The sequence below is a fragment of the Orcinus orca genome, chromosome 5, assembly GCF_937001465.1.
Source record: "Orcinus orca chromosome 5, mOrcOrc1.1, whole genome shotgun sequence".
NCBI lineage: Eukaryota > Metazoa > Chordata > Mammalia > Artiodactyla > Delphinidae > Orcinus > Orcinus orca.
In genome coordinates, this window is record NC_064563.1 from 50,142,639 (window position 1) to 50,160,490 (window position 17,852).

At 34.8% G+C, this 17,852-nt stretch overlaps 1 pseudogene; it reads left to right on the forward strand.

The window, feature by feature from the left end:
* The window catches only part of LOC101277259 (dysbindin-like), a 108,215-nt pseudogene that overhangs the window by 52,187 nt on the left and 38,176 nt on the right, over positions 1–17,852 (forward strand).

Here is a 17,852-nt window from a genome sequence, read left to right on the forward strand (position 1 = left end):
AGCAGTTTCATTCATAACAACTCTCAATAGGTCATAAAGGTAATTTTGAAATTTAGAATTGGCTTACTATTTTATAATAAAATAACCTAAAATGTGTATAAAGCACATTATATATTATAGAATCTATAATTTTAGTCAATTACTATATTTAGTTGTCGACTTTAGTATTTTCAGAAGGAAGGGAAAGAAGTAAAGAAGTTGTAGTGGTGGTGGTAGTGAGGGTATTATCATTGTATCTTACAACAAACACAAATCCTAGACATATACCATCTCGGGAAAGCAAAACTATGTTCTGTCCATGTTTGCAGTTTTCAGTCTAATGTTTCTCAACTTCAGTGCCTTTGCTTAAAATCTTTTATCTCCCCTTTCTTGTCCCCATATCTATGTATTCAAGTTTTACTTATTTGTCAAGGCCTATTTCTCCTACAAGGCTTGCTAGATTGTACAAGTTAAAATTAATTCCTCCTTTATAGCATTTTTAAATCCCAAGTGTGTATTAATACTATTAATTATAATCTGCAATGTGTTTTTTTAGGGATCTTATCACATTCATCTTTGTAGTGCCCCATGGCCAACATGAGTCACAAATGTTCACTATAAATGGCTGTGACTAGTTTCAAGAATTCATTTTGCCTATGGTAAGAGATAATGACAAATTGTGATTAGATTTCAGATAGATTGCAAAAATATTTAAAAATAGAAATCAAATTAAATCAACCTCAGGTAGCATGACATAATGTGTAAAATAACATGGCTTTGGAACCATAGACCTTTACATTATACACCTAGCTCACTAACTTATTTCTGTTATATAGGCCAAGCTATTACCCTTGAACTGTAGTGCCCTTCTTATTTGTATAATAGGGATAATATTATACAAATAACATTACATAATATTACATAACATTCACAGTAGGACTCATAATTATAAATCATAAATGTGAATACCTGGAATAGCATCTCTTACAAATGCTCAAAAATTGGTGGCTAGTACCAGGAGAAGTAATCACAGTCAGTATTATCGGTCATCTAAAGACTGGCTAGACGAAAGCACCAATAAGTCTATCATATTGAAATTAAGATAACTATCAATCTGGTTAAGTCATCAACACAAGATATTTGTGGTAGTGTACTTATAAATCTAAATTAAGTGTCTGATAGAGCTTATGATAATGTTTGTAAAACATTAGATCCTACCAGCACAGAAAAAGCTGCAAATAATAGACAGGTATAGCTCGATCAGATGTTTTGTGGTTTTAAGGTAATGAAAACGTTAAAATATGTAATCACAGTTGATATGAAGATGTATGCTATTAACTGACAATATGAGCTTGTTTCTCTTAATTGATAGAGCTAAAGTACTTAATTATTTGGAAGCTACCCATGTTGCTTTGTATAACTGGAAATGCAATTGTATAAATATCCCAAATATCAGATACATGAATATATGTATCCACCTCTTTGAGTTCTACCTTATTTCTTTATTTGGGAAAAATTGTTTTATATCTCTATGGGTGTGTGTGTGTGTGTGTGTGTGTGTGTGTGTGTGTGTGTGTGTGTGTGTGTGTGTGTGAGAGAGAGAGAGAAAAGAAAGGAGAGAATGAGAAAGTGTACCAGGTAGAAATAATTTTTTAAAATAATGAAATAAAATAAAATGAATTGCAGAGACTACATCAAAAAGTTATCACTAAGAAATAGAATATTAATACTAATGGAAAACAACTGTTGTCTTTCCCTGAGATTTACATTTTGGGGGGACTTTTATAAAATATTCTCATAGGAATAGTTCTCAAAACATAATGCATACTTACTTAAAAACTACATAAGTATACTTAAAAATGCTCTGATTTTCAGAACTCATTTCTAAAGTAGTTGTTTTCTAAAAGCTCCTCTTGTGCTGTCAGAATGGAGTTAGCATTCACACTCTTACATTCAATTCCTCGGAAGCATAAATCCTTCCAAATGCAAGAGGATCCTAAAAATAGTCACTGGCCAGTAAGGATTAATCAGACTCTGCTCACGTTATCGTTATTTATATACCATTTTCCCAACTGAGCATCCCTACTGCCATAATGACCTGAACGCATGCAGTGCTCAGCTGCCAGAGGAGAGCTTACAAGCGGATTTTATTGCTTTAGACACAGTGAACAAAACAAGAGCCCATCAGCACAGGAACATTAGGATGCCAGAAGTCTGTTCCAATCATTTGCAATAGGAAATCACTCTACAGTATGAATATATATCAAACCTGTGTATCTTTTTTCAAAGTCTATAACACCCAATAAACTATACCTTAGCAGCAGTGATAAATGCATTCCCCTGAATTGCAAATGATATTTCTTTTTTTAAATTGAAGTATAGTTGATGTACAATGTTGTGTTAGTTTTGTAAATGGTATCTTAATTTTATATTTAAGTTAAATTATCATCATTCCCCACAAATAGTTTTATAGTTAACCTCTTTGCCTTTTGGCACCACTGAAATTTGGGGGCATATTGAATTATCTTCTACCAAATAAAAACAATAACCTTCATGTCTATGATACAGAATAGTACTTTTATTTTTTGGGTTGGGTTCCAGACCTTGTATAGAGTATTCCTATTCATATACCATAGTAATTTAATTTGTGTTCACTGTGAGTCATTGAATTAGACAGTTATTTATATCTTATTCGTCTGTCCTGGAAAAATAAAAGGGTTTTTAAGTATGTATCTGTAGTATATCCATTCTAGAAGTCAAAGTAAAGATGGGATAATTATCTCTACTTCACAGATTTACATCTAAAGATTTTCCTCTTAGAAATTTCACATATGCCAATTTATAGTCAATATGGTTGATGATTTCATATTGTGAGACCCTTATCTTATGCAAAATATAACATATGTTTAATTCCATACCATACTAGGAGGCTGACAGAATTAGAAACTGTCAAAAAAAGTATCACTGTAAGCAATTATTTTGATATCACTATGTATTTTCTTACAACATAAAATCTCAGATTGGCAAAATCTAAAATACTTATTCATTGTCATAGCTTCATTGTAGATAATGAAACTATAATGAAATTTTAGTTATTTTGAATCAAACAGAACACCTATTGTGTTTAATTTTATGTTGATGACCAGCAAGAATCAAAAGCTTTCAATTTTTTTTTTTTTTTGCGGTACGCGGGCCTCTCACTTTTGTGGCCTCTCCCATTGCGGAGCACAGGCTGCGGACGCGCGGGCTCAGCGGCCATGGCCCATGGGCCCAGCCGCTCCGCGGCATGTAGGATCTTCCCGGACCGGGGCACGAACCCGCATCCCCTGCATCGGCAGGTGGACTCTCAACCACTGCACCACCAGGGAAGCCCAAAAGCTTTCAAATATTTGACAAAGCAATTGCAAATGAGTAAATCAAAAAATAAATTTTAAAAAGTCAACTTTCTTCCATTTTTGCATTGTCATAATGATAAACACCTCTATATATTTAATTCATGAAATTTGTCATTGTTCATAGCTTTTTTTCAGATAATAATGTGAAGTTGTTTACGTGAGCCTATTACCATAACTTGATCAATTTACTAATACAAATGCAAATAGTCTCGTTTCTATCTTAATTATTTAATATTAAGTTGCAAGAAATAACTGATAGAAATAAATATGGTGAATGGTATGGTCTGTTCAAATGCTTGTTTTCCTAATAAGGAGTGCAGCTCAAATAAACACATTGAGCATAAATCTGAGCGGTTGCAAATGATAGAGCAATACCTAATTGAGAAATACTCTGAGTCATGAATTGTCAGAGCATCTAGCAGAGTTCATGGCTTATAGCATGTGCTTAATAAAATATTCTTGCTGAATTAACAGTAAATTATAAACTGATGTTTAGAACACATTAGAGAAAATACTACATAAATACATTTAAGGGTCTTATGGACTTGTTGAATCAATTATAATACTGGAATTCTTTACAATTAATTAACATTTAAATATGTAAGTGTGTTTTGTTTTACCTTGGACTTTTTTTTTTTTTTTTTTTTGCTGTACGTGGGCCTCTCACTGTTGCGGCCTCTCCCGCTGCGGAGCACAGGCTCCGGACGCGCAGGCTCAGCGGCCTTGGCTTACGGGCCTAGCTGCTCCGCGGGACGTGGGATCTTCCCGGACCGGGGCACGAACCCGTGTCCCCTGCATTGACAGGCGGACTCTCAACCATTGTGTGCCACCAGGGAAGCCCTTACCTTGGACTTTTAATAGAATTAAACCAATTTAAAATAGTTCAAAATAATTTAGAGTAAAATAATATTTGGAAGTATTCTCTTAGGCAACAAAATTGTACTGTACTAGATGCAGAGATGGAAGTGATGGTGTGATTTAGAGAATGGGCAACGAATGTCAGGCAAAGTGAAGTTTGGGTGGAGGGTGCCCAAATCAATAGAATTAAAGGGCCAAAGAATAAAATCATTTGTAAAACCCAATATGCAATTGATTTTAACATTCAGTTTAGAAGATGTTGTGACCACAGGTAGATGATAGTTAAATACATTTTCTCACTGTGATCTTGTGTCATGTTGACCAGGACTCTTGGGCATTTCTCTTTTAAAAATCTTGGGTGATCCAGGAGAAAGACCTGAATAGCCTATCATTGCAGAAAATATCAGATGTTAATTGGATAAATAACAGAGTAGCTATAGTTTAAAAACGGATTAGTGATTTTGTCTAAAAAAATAAGATGAACTATTGTATGCAAAACCCCTAATGGAAAAAAATGGTGAAACGATTATATAATCTGTAGGAACTATAAAACAGAGATATTCTCCTGTGGAAACATTAATGAATGTCATTTTGCCATCAGCGTTTGGTGAGTGATAGGTAAAAGAGATAGAATGAAAATATAAAAAATATTAAATTAATCCAAAGAGGTTAGAAAAAAGAGGAAAAAGGAACTAAAGCATATGGGATTAATACAAAGGAAATGTCAAAAGAACAGACCTAAACTGAAAACTATAAAATATACATAATAACGTTAAATATAGAGTATACAAACACCCCAATAAATGGCAGAAATTGTCAGATTGGAGCAAAAAGGAAGGCACGACTCTATGCTACCTACTAGAAACCTACTCTAAATATAAATAAACAAATAGATTAAAAGTAAAAGGATACAAAATGACACATGCTCACACTAATTGAAAGAAAAAGTTGGAGTGACTACATTAATATCAAACAAAGTAGGTTTCAGATTATAAAATAATGACAAAAGCACTAAAGAATCTTATTTCATAATGTTAAAGTATTCAATTTATCAAAAATTATCTTCCTGAATGTATTCTCTATACATAATGGAAATTAACCATAAATAACTTGAATGCATACCTTGCCTCATATATAAATTCAAATGGAAATTCAAAATGAATCATAGACATAAGTCTATACCTAAAAGTATAGAACTCCAACAATAAAATGAGAAAATATCTATTACTTTCAGTGACCAAGATTTTTTAGTTTCAGTACCAAAAACACAATCCAAAATAGGAAAAAATTATAAATTTTGAATTTCATCATTGAAAGACATTTTTGATTTTAAATGATGTCAAATGAAATAAAAGACAAATAATATTCATAGAATGATAGAAAATATTCATAGAATGATAGAAAGTATCATTCATAGAATGATAGAAACTTTGATCCATAATATACAAAATTTCTGAAAAAAATCAGTAAAGGAACCAGAAAGCTCAAAAATGAGAAAAGTATTTGATATTTAGATGTCAAATGATATCCTATTTGGATGTCAAGTGATATTTGGGTCTCATAAAAGTTCTTTCAGAGATGCTCTACAAATTCTTGTTAGGATAATGTAAAATAAAGCCACAAGAGGATACACGAAAACACCTATTAGAATATTTATAATTAAACGGATTGACCATATTAAGTAATGGTTGAGAATTGGAGAAACTGCTCCAATTGGAGAATAAGCTCCATGCTTATAAAATGGTGGTAGGAAATGTAAAATTACACACTTTGGAAAATAGTTTGTAGTTTCTTTAAAAGTCCATTATTGTCCACACAAAAAACTGCTCAAGGGTGTTTATAGCAGTTTTATTCATAATTGCCCAAACTTGGAAGCAACCAAATGCCATTCAGTAAGTAGGTAAAGAGATAGCCTGTGGAATATCCATAAAATGGAATATTATTAAGCAATAAAACGGAATGAGCTATAAAGCATGAAATGACGTGGAGGAAATTTAAATGCATGCTAAGTAAAATAAGCCTATCTGAATATGCTACATACTGTGTCATTCCAACACTGTGACATTCTGGAAAAGGCAAATCTATGGAGACAGTAAAAAGATCAGTGGTTACCAGGGATTAGGGGGAGAGAGAGATGAAGAAGTGGAGCACAGAGGATTTTTAGGGCAGTGAAAATACTCTGTATGATTCTATAATGGTGGGTATATGTCATTATACATTTGTCCAAATCTATAGAATGTGCAACACTAAGAGTGAACCCGAATGTAAACTAAAGGCTTTGGGTGAAAAAGATATGTCAATGTAGATTCGTCAGTTGTAACAAATGTACTGCTTTGGTGGCGACTCTTGATAACAGGAAAGGCTATGTTTGTTTGGGGGCAGGAAGTATACGGGAAATCTCTGTACTTTCTACTCAGTTTTGCTGTGAACGTAAAATTGCTCTAAATATTAAAAAAAAAACACTTTTGCATGTTTTCCTGCCTAAAAAGGCTGACTGAAAAAAAATTTAAAGCCAATGTTAGTGGTAAAATAAATAGATCAGCAATTATCTTTGGAAATTGTCCTGCTTCTCTGTAACCTTGGGCAAGTCACTTACTCTTCTCAGATATTGAGGTTTTGTTTTTTTTAGTTTTTTTCCCTTTGTAAAATGAGGGCTTAGGAATCTGTGATCATCAAGAGTTGTTCTTGCTTTAAATTCTAGGACCCCATGGTCTTGTCTCTTTTTGTAATGTTTCCCTTGCTCATCTGATTCATAACAGATGATAATTCCTATGAAAGCAAGCAGGCATAAAGCTGACTCCTCATTTTAAATCTAAGATTAAAACACGACTAGACACTGAAAAAGAAAGTCAGTCACTGATCTGCTATTAGACCTAGCCATTCCATTTCTAGATATTTATTTATCTGGAAAAATGAAAGCTTCTATCTACGCAAAGACTTTTGCACAGATGTTTATAGAAGCCTATTTTTCTGTTATAGCCCCAAACTGGAAACAACTCAAATAGCCATAAGTAGTATGACAGATAAACAAATTGTGGCAAATCTGACAGATGAATTATACTGTTTGGCAATATAGAGGAGGAGGCTGTTAATACAACAGTATGGATGAAGCTCAAAACAATTACGGTGAGTGAAAGAATCCAGATGAAAAGAATGTATATTATAGGATTGCATTTATATAAAATCTTATACATGCAATCTAATGTATATTAACAGAAAGCAGACCACTGACTACAAGAGGTCAACTGTGGAAAAGGGCAGGAAGGAAGGATTAAAATAAGGCATGAGGAACCTTTTGGGGGTGATGGATATGTTTATTATCTTGATTGAGGTGATAGTTCACAGTTATATGCATATGTCAAAACATCAAATTTTACACTTTTTCCATGTGGACTTTATAGTATGTCAGTTTTACATCAATAAAGCTGTTACAAAGTAAGTGTAATTCATTCCAAAAGAAAGAAAGCTGAGATAATTCATTACAACAAATATATTTCTGAGGGTTGAACTACTGGCTAACGCATGGCATAAAAATGAGTAATTTAAATTGGAAGAATCAGTGAAACTCCTGAATAATAAATTATGAGAAGATATAGAAGTCAAAGAAATGTGCTACTGATAAAAAATAGAGCCAACAACTTAGTGGAATTCATAGCCCCAAATAATCCTTAATATACTTACTATGCATATAAACTTAATTTATGACAAGATGATTTACAAATCAATGAAGAAAGGAAGAATTATCCAACAAATGATGTTCAGATAAGATGCTAACACTTGGAAAAATAAATCAATATAGATGCTCAGATCAATTTCAAATTTTATGTAATTAAAATATAATAAATATCAAAAACTGCCTAAAAGTAGAAGAAAATAACTTTTATCAAATATACAAAATCATTAGAAATTGTTGAAGGAAAGAGAAAAGAGGTAAAGAGAAATTCTCTTGTCTACATGAAAATAAAAAACTATTCATCAAAGAAGAAATACCTAAAAAAATGGCTAAAAATGAAACAGGAAAATATATTTGTAATAAATGATTTAAAAGGATATTTCAGTGAATTTGTCTGTATTTTGTGATAGAGCTTAACCAATGACTTAGGCCTAAGATTGAGGGCATGAGGGCAATCCATCTTCCAGGCCATATGTATCCATTCACAGATGAATATATTTCTCCAGCCAACCCAAGGAATCATCTTCAGGAAGTATGCTACAACGACTTTCTAAGAAATGGTCTGAGTTTGATGGTATAATTGACTCTGTGGATCATGGAATCCAGAGCTGCTGAGGGCCATTTTTAGTACCACAAAGAGAGAGACTGGTTGAAAATGAACAACATAAAAATAAGACTACATTTGAAAGATAAAATGGAAGATTCTTAAAATATAGTTTGAACATTTGAATCTTTGTCTGGAATTTTTAAATGCCTGGCCCTTCTGGCTCTATGAATTGGTAAGTTCTATTTTAGCTTCAGTCGAGAAACTTTTTGTCATTTGAAAATAACAGTTATGAATCATACTAATACCATATTTTAAAAATGAAGAACTCATACAAATCGATGAGTAGAAATCCCCTTAATGAATATATGATGAACAGATAATACATGCACACTCATATACACTTCTATTTATCAATCAATTGAAAAACTGTTGAAATTCATTTGCAATTGAATCTAGAAAACTACACCAAATTTCTTAATTGAGGTATAAATGAAATACAACATTATATAACTTTCAAGTGTACAAGATACTGATTTGATATTTGTATACACTGCGAAATGATCACCGAAATAAGTCTAGTTAACATCCATTACCATTCATAGTTATAAATTTTCTATTTTTGTTTTGATGAGGACTTTTAAGATCTATTCTCTTAGTAACTTTCAAATATGCAGTGCAGAATTATTAACTATAATCACCATGCTGCACATTACATTGCCATGACTTATTTATAACTGGAAGTTTGTACATTTGACCTCATTTTGTATATCAAATCTTAACTGAGTAAAATAATATTTGTTTTAGTCATGATTTGGACTGCAATTTGGAAAGTCCTTGAAAAGGAAAGCTAGGCTCTGCTGCCCCTGGAGCAGATGGAAGGCTGCTGCTTGCTGTAATCATCTGATGAGTTGCTTACTCATATGTCTGGGACCTGGACTAGGAAGCTTTAGAGTTGGGCCTCCTTGACCATTTCTTTCTGTCTCTGTGCAGTCTTTCCTTGCGTCTGTCCAACACGGAATCTTTAAGGTAGCAGGGTTTTTTTGTTTTGTTTTGTTTCGTTTTGTTTTTTATGCATTAGCTCATCTATCCTGAGGTGAAACTGCATTGTCTTTTAGGATCTAGAACTCAGCAGCTATGCAGTATCGCTTCTGCTGCATTCTATTCATTGTCAGTTTCAAATACAATAGCAGGTTCAAGGGAGAAGAAATGGACTCTACCTTTTGAGAGAGTGACAAGTTTCTGGAAGATCATGTGAGACTACAAATGCTCTTATGGTCATTTTTGGAAAATATAATGTACCACAAGTAGATCAGTGCTAGAAGCTTTCACTATAAAATCCTCCCAGAGATTCTCTCCTCCCAAAACACTTTGATACATTTCCTTTATGACATGGTCTTATCACTGAATGAATGTGATTTTAGTAATTTTACATGTATCTGTCTCTCCAGATAGACCCTATGTTTCTTGACAATAAAGACCATATCTCATTCATTTATATGTGCACATGTATGACAATAGTTGGTGATTATATCTGTATCTATCTGCCATATTGTGGCACTCAGTAAATGTACCTTGTGATGGATTAACTATAATTGAACTAAGGTACTACTAGTGCTATGGGTCTTATTTCATTTCCTCTGGGTGCAAGAGTTAGTAGATTGGTAGAGTTAGTGTGCCATGTTGGGTCCTATAAGAAGTAGAAGCATGGAGAGAATTAAACATGAATGGGATTTATTAAGGTTAATATCTAGGAAAGGTGAAGAGGAGAAGGATCAGGGGTTGGCAAGAAAACTTTCAACGAACACCTGATAGCTGTGAAACAAGAAGGGGAAGAAAGGGAGAGTAGATAGTAGGAAGCACTTTAGACTACAGCTATAGTACTTCTAGTACCTTTGCCATGCTTAGACATTGGCAGCCCAGAGAGAATGTGGCTACAATGAATTCAAAAGAAATATATAGAAGCTGGAGGCTGTTGTCTATAGTTCTCAGATCAGTTTCTCACTTGAAGGGAGATCTGGGTGGCACACTTATTAGCCTGTATAGCTGACTTCTTACACCGCTTGAGCTGCATCAATCCTCCACATTTTTTTTAGCAGAGATTTCTCCAGGTTTTCTGTAGCCTGTCATCTGAGGAGAAACTTAGAAGAAGGAAGTTAGCTGGACAAGTTATGGCTAATGTCACTAGTGATGGTCTCAAGGCTGCAAATGTTAATCATCTTCTTCCCCGCACTATTCATTCTAAATCCCCCTTACTCAGAGCTATCACCTCTGTAGGTCTTTATTAATACTTTCCTGGTAATGTGACCCAAACTTTTATTCACTAACCCTCTGAGCCTTAGATAATATTATGCTTCTAAAGGCCAGGGTTGCTGTATTTGTTTACTCACCGTAGCTATTAGGCAAGAGAGAATCAAATGGCAAACAGGTAAATCACTGGGGTTCTATACTTTCTGGCTCCAACTGTGTCAAAACAGTAGGCTTCTCCTGTTGATCAGAGTCAATTATTCCTGCCAAAGTGGTGACTCTTCCCACCCACTCATCAATGGATTCAAAGAATTCAAAGTGCCCAGGTAGCAGCTATAATATACATTTCAATAGGACACTTGCTATGTCCCCTGACAAGAGTGTGGCCTTTATGGAAACCAGCACTCCTAATCATTCAGAGCTTAGAGTTTCAGGGACAGGAGACTAAAGTTCTCTAGTAGGAGGTCATGGGTAGGGATGATAAGTGGGGTCTGCTCTTTCTTCCTATTTTGGTTGCCAGAATCATGTATTCTTCCTTTCAGGAATGCATACTAAGGCCCTGCTTTTAGCATATATAATGTACCCTAGAGGATGGCAACCTCTCCTTTTTGAGTATTTCCTCTGGTACTTGAGTATATTCTCTGGCTAACGCTACAGTTTTGTCTCCCGTAGGTCATTCCAATGATTTATCAGGCCGATTACTTCTTGATAGTGTGTCATATGTAAGGTCTATAAGATTCTATGGCTATGGGTCAAACACTTGGTAGGGACCCATTCAGTGTTGCTAGATGAAACTCTGCAAATAAGAAAAGGAAACCCATACCCAGAAAAGGTATCAGTCCCTGTGAGGATGAACCCCTGGCTCTTCTAGTAGGGAAGAGGCCCAAAGAGATCAACGTGCAACCAAGTGGCTGGTTATTCTCCTTGAGGAATAGTGCCATAGTGGGGGAATCTGTATTGATCTCTGCCAGACTAAACATTCATATGAGGCGATAGCTAGACTGACCTTGGTAAGGAGGAGTCTATGCTTTGGGGTCCAAATATAGCCTCTATATCTGCCACTGTGGTCATTCCATTCCTGTGGCCATCATTCCATTATGGCTAATAACAAAGGCTGGCTGCTACTGATTAGCCAGTTCATTTTTGTATTCTTGGTTTTCCAGTGTGTCTTCCATGGTGGATATTTTCTGGTGGGCATTAACATTAATACATAAATGCTCACACTTTTTGTCTAATCCCATATGTCCATATACATGATTCTATTCCACCTCTTTGTCTCAGATCTTCTAGTCATTGTTATTACAGAACCTGACCAGCAGTCTATGTTGTGAGCCACTGCCCAGAATTCTGTATATATTCTTACCTCAGACCACTTCACCTCTCACAGAAGTGGATGATCAGTGCACTTCTTGAAACTTTTCATTCATTGAATGAACTTTTTGTTCAATGCTAAGATTTTACCTCAGTATTACCTCTCAAGGAAAACCCTGAATGCCCCTGTAATGTAGCTGCCATCCATTTTTCAGCTACATGCACCCACTGAGCAGACTTATCAACATAGTTCAAGATTTTCTTCCTCATTCAGCTAGTTAAATGGGAACCACCCCCCTTCTTTGTAGCCATATATGTAAGCTAAGGACCCTTTTTTATACCATGGAGTTTCATGCAAGTCTGAGCTACTTGCTTGTATTGTTTACTCATGCTCTTTGGTCTTCTTTGGGCTTGGTACTATATGTACCATTTCCATCATATGATGGACTAATGCTGAGTTGGTCCATATTTATGTCTTGGTAGGTCCAACAGAATTTAGCTCATAATGAGCAGTTCCAAATGAATGGTCACTTAGTAACCCAGAGTCAAACATTTGTCTCTATCAGAACTAACATACTAAAACCTATTTCTTGAAAGGTGTAATACTCCAGTACAGGTGGCATGGCTTTGTTCCAAAGGTCCAGTGGCTCACATTGTGATTCTGCCACTGGGTCTGGCCATACATTCCATACTGGGTCATATCCCACCAATGATACCTCTAACAACATAAGGTCTCCAATTGTGTAGCCCAAAGGGGTAAGGCTATTTGCATTGTACCCTAACTTAGAGAAGAGCCCTTTCTTACATTTGACCCCACTGAAATCAGGCAGACTTCCATGTCACAGAGAACAGGGGCAGTTGCAGTATCCCTAGCTGTAAAATGTATTACCTCCAAAATGTAAAGAGGCTTATCATTCGCTGTGGCTCCTTTGCAGTAGGTGATGCAAAATGCAGCAAAGTGACTTTTACTTTGGAGGGAATTTCTTGCTGTATTCTGTCTGATGTATCCTTAAATATTTTACAGAGGTTGCAGATCCTTCAATCTTCAAAAGGGTTATCTGTCACTGTATAGAGTGCATGTAGCTTAAAAAAGCCTTCAGCAGGCTAGCTATCTCATGTTTATCCGGCTTGATCAACATGATGCTATTGATATAATGATTCAGAGTGATATTCTATGGGATTTCCAGATGGTCTAGAGCACTTTGAACAGAGGACAGGAGATATAACATAGGCCTGGGGCAAAACTGTAAATGAATATTGTTGTACAGTCCAAGTGGGTATGGAATGATTTGGAACTTCTTCTCTGTTGAGATAAAAATAAATGTATTTTCCAAATCAACAGCTGTATACCATTCATCTGAGGTCTTATTAATCTATGACAACAATAAATATGTCCAGAATGGCAGCTGCAACAGTGCCTACTATTTGTTTGAGTTGCAATGGCCACCAAGATCTATCAGATTTTGGCAGAGGACACACTGATGAATTGAATGGAATTACATTGGGACCACCGAGTTTGAATACTTTAGAACCTCAAGGATTGCACCGTTATTTACCATTACTCACTCTCTACCCCCATTCCTTCATGAGATGCATTGTTGTTTTGACTTACTCTCTTGCCTGATAGTGAACAATTTCAGAGGTTTTTATTTGGTCTTTCCCTCTATTACAGCTTTACCCTGTAGGTGAAGGACTTAAATTGCTAAGGATGTCAGTTCCAATTATAACACTCAGGGGCTGGGGAAATAATCACACAAGTTTAGTTAATATTTCACTTAATACCTGGCCCCTGCATACCTCCACTTAAATATGGGGCCTTTATGCACTTCAGGTTTCTAGGTATAAATATCAATTATGACCCTATATCCAACAGTCCTCAAATATCTGCGTGTTTGCTTTCATGTGGTTTTCAGTCACCTGAGTAAATATCCATAGGCTCTTTGGGGGAAGAACTGGAAGAATCATTTCAGTACATACTGACTTAAGTCAACAAGTTCTAGATATGAAAATTGGTTCATGTCTGGGAACTGAGAAAGGGATCATAAGTATTTTTGGGGAAACCACCTTCAAATTCCTACTGTTCCATTCATGCTTTCTTCTGAGTATAGATATTGAAGAGCATCTTCATTCCCTGCTTGATTTACCCCAGTAATGTTGTGTTCTATTAACTAACTTAACTCCTTCTCAGTAAAGGTCTCTTTACCATTCTCCAACCTTGTTGATCTTTTCAGCAATTTGTGGCTCTCTGGCATCAGGTGGTTAAGGAACAACACCTGGCCTCTATTATTCTGAAGACCCATTCTTTCCTTTATATTAACACACAAGCTCTGTGGCTACATCTACCATTAGCTCCAGCCTGTGGAGGACAGCCTCCTCTCAGCGATGCTAGTGTCCCTTTCACCACTGCAGTTATTAAATCTTTGACTAAATGTGAGTTCTCTGGGCCTTCCTGTGGCACATGCTCTTTTGTGGGTCCTCTGGTCTTACATTACATAATTATTTTATACGCATGCCCCTTAAGCCTTTTTATTCCTTTATCTAGCATCTGCCAAGGTAACTCAGGTACTTCAACCTCACTAGGGGTCATCACTTTTTCTAGGTTTTATAAGTGCCACCCTAGCAGCTCATTTGCATAATCCCTAGGGTCCTTGCCAGGGAGTTAAATATTCTGTTCCATAAAAGTGCCCCTAAGTCAATGAATTTTTGCTTATTTAGTTCCTATTCCAGGTCCCTTGAAATACAGCAGTAGAGGCCAGTGGTGCTACTTAACCACTGTAAAAATCAGCAAGGTCAGAGGAACAGCCAAGAGGGCTTTACTGACAGGAATTTGATGAGTTAGTTAATAAAACATAGTGTTGCTAGGGACAAAATCCAATACCGGGAATACTCCCTTGGCTCCTGTTGTTACATGCTAGCTAATTTTTACAGCTCCTTTGGGTTGTAATCTCTTTTCTCTATATTGAAGTTAGCATATTGCCAGCTTGGTTATGCCGAGATTTAACTGTAATTATCCGCCTGGGACAGCTCCTGAGGGGAATGCCTATTAGTCCACAGTATCTCCTCAAGCAAGGGAAGTGCAAGTTCTTAATACATTAGATGGGCCACCTCTACAAGCACCGAGTGTTCAGAGAAGTTTGAGGAGCCCCGGTGATCAGGGGAACCCATCTTGATGTCTTCATTCCTTGTTTCCATGTCTTAGGTAAGAGACCTTCCTTGGCTAGGAATTCAGTCATCTCTGGATCTCTATGGAGACAACTAAAGATCTAAGTATAATATCTGCATGGCTACCATACTGGATAATAGTATAATAAAAGATTTTTTTCTTGGTTCAGGTGCATTAATGTTGAAGAACCAATATCATTTACCTTACAAATTTATATGCCCTCAAAAAAATGCACTGATCCATATTTCTAGGGTTTATGCAAAAAATCAGAATTGGTAAGCATTGGTGAATTTAAATTTGCAAATTATTTGCCCCAGTAATTTTTTCCCCTTCTCCCCAGAGAAGATCAAGATTCCCCAAGACATATGTTTAATTTATCTACTGACATTTGATTAGAGGGAAAACAGAATTTAGACTAAAAGTTTAATTTTTCAGAAGACCACATTAAATAGATGAAGTGAAATAATACCTTCATATTAGAGTTTCATTTTAAAAATTATGTTTTGTCTTCATTCTCCAGTGACGTAAGTTTAATTTATTAGAAATGATTTATATGAACTGGTTAACCACTTCTTGGTAGAAATTAGGAGTATTTTGAGATTGAAACTTGGAATGCTTACTGATATTTTGTATGCCAAACTTTCTGAGAGATTAAAGTTTCTATAATTTTCTCCTTTCTTTGGAAGAAAATAAGCTCCCTTTAATTACAGAAGTTCCCATTGGTTTATTCTTTAATTGTCTATAATATTAATAAATAAACTATATAAATTATTAATATAATTGGATGATACATTTTAAAAGTAGAAAATAAACAAATTTGAAATACTATAGCTAGCAGAGAAAACTGTATTCTTAAATGAACTATTTGATACTAACTATAAATATAATTCAATTTTAAAGATTCAAAAACTGAACATTTCTTAAACAGAATGGTGTAAAATGAAAAATATAGGAACTAAGAGAAAAAACGAATCAGAAAACCTGAATGAATTGGGCTCCATTAATCCATCAATTTGATAGCTTTCTCTGGGAGCCTTGGATTTCATTCCCTTATTCTATCACACTAGAGATGGCTAATTAGATTTTAGTAGAGAAAACCTATACCTTATCTATTATAAAACAAATATAATATACATATATATTCTTTTATTTCTAAAAATATTTATCTAAAAATTGATCCTATATCTAGTACAAGACGTGATAGGGCATGGGAAAACCAGATTTTTACTAATTAAGCAATAACAATTTCCTCCAATAATATGAAGTATAAAATAAATTTCTATTTATTCAGTGAAACATGAAATCAAACCTCCCCACCTCATCCACATATAGATAACATTTCTTTGTTTAAGATGATTTTCTGTAATGTCAATCACATTCTGGATAAAGTGAAAAAGACAAGATTTAGATGGATGAAAAACATGACTTTTACATATATTCATCTCTAAGATTGCTTTGTGTTCGTGTATTATAGTGTTCATTTCTATTCTATATTGACATAGTTCTATAAGTTTATGAAAACTATGTTACAATCAAAATACAAATTGTGTTATATTTTTGAAATTTTAAGTTAATTTCCATGATAACACAGGTGAAAACAGAATTTGGTTTGCTGTTACATTGTTCAGCTAATATCAATCTCTGATCCAAAGAAAAAAAGGATCATAAGAAATAATGGTTGTTGTCATTATAAAAATGTCAAATGCATGTGGGATTACTTGACTTTTTAGAACCTTCTAAATTATTTGCAGAATCTCCCATTTACAAGCCATTTTGTGTGTATATATATATATATACACACACACACACATACATATGTATGTGTATACATATATTTCTCTCTTCATGCAAATGTTTCAAGGCTGATGGCTTACCAGAAGAGTCATAGAAAATGAAATGGTAAAACAAAAATAGAAAATGATAGTCAAAGAAGAAAATAGCAAAGGTACCAAGCATGCATCTTAATGCCCTTTTTATACATGAGCTTCAGATGTCCCAGAGTTTCATAGAAAACAAGGCACAACAGGAAAACATAAGCAGTTATCTAGTTGTCATTGTTGGAAAAGATGATGAATGCCAATTCTTTAGGAGAAAAGCTCTCTATCACTAAAATTATGAACAATATCTCTCATCTGCAGCATTATAAAAAGGAAAATTGTATAAGAATATAATATATTCTTAATATTTCCAGAAATTTTAAGTCCTTTTCACTTAGTATTTTTGTCTTCTATCAATATTAGATCAATGTTGAGGGAATGACATCAGTATGTAAATGAATAAGGACATGCCTTCTATTAATCTTTATTAATCTATTGTTGGAGCTTACAGAAACTTAAGGCCCAGAAAACTTATATTTCCATAAATACCAGTTATGTAATTTTATTGAGTGAAGGACCTAGAATACTAAGATGAATTATTTATTTCAGGCTACATAGAAAGTCAGTGATGGACCATAGTGTCTGCTAGAAAGACACATATGACTTTACTGATTTGGTTGCACTTAGTTACACACCTTTCTTACAATCACAGACCTGTAGGAAATTTACTTGATTCACTTTGAAATTCTGTAATTTGTCCTTAAATCACAGATATAGACATATGAAAGGAGGTGATGGTCCTAATGAAGAGATAGGTACAGCATGAGGGATGAGAAGGATGGAAGGAGTGAAGGATTAAAAATAG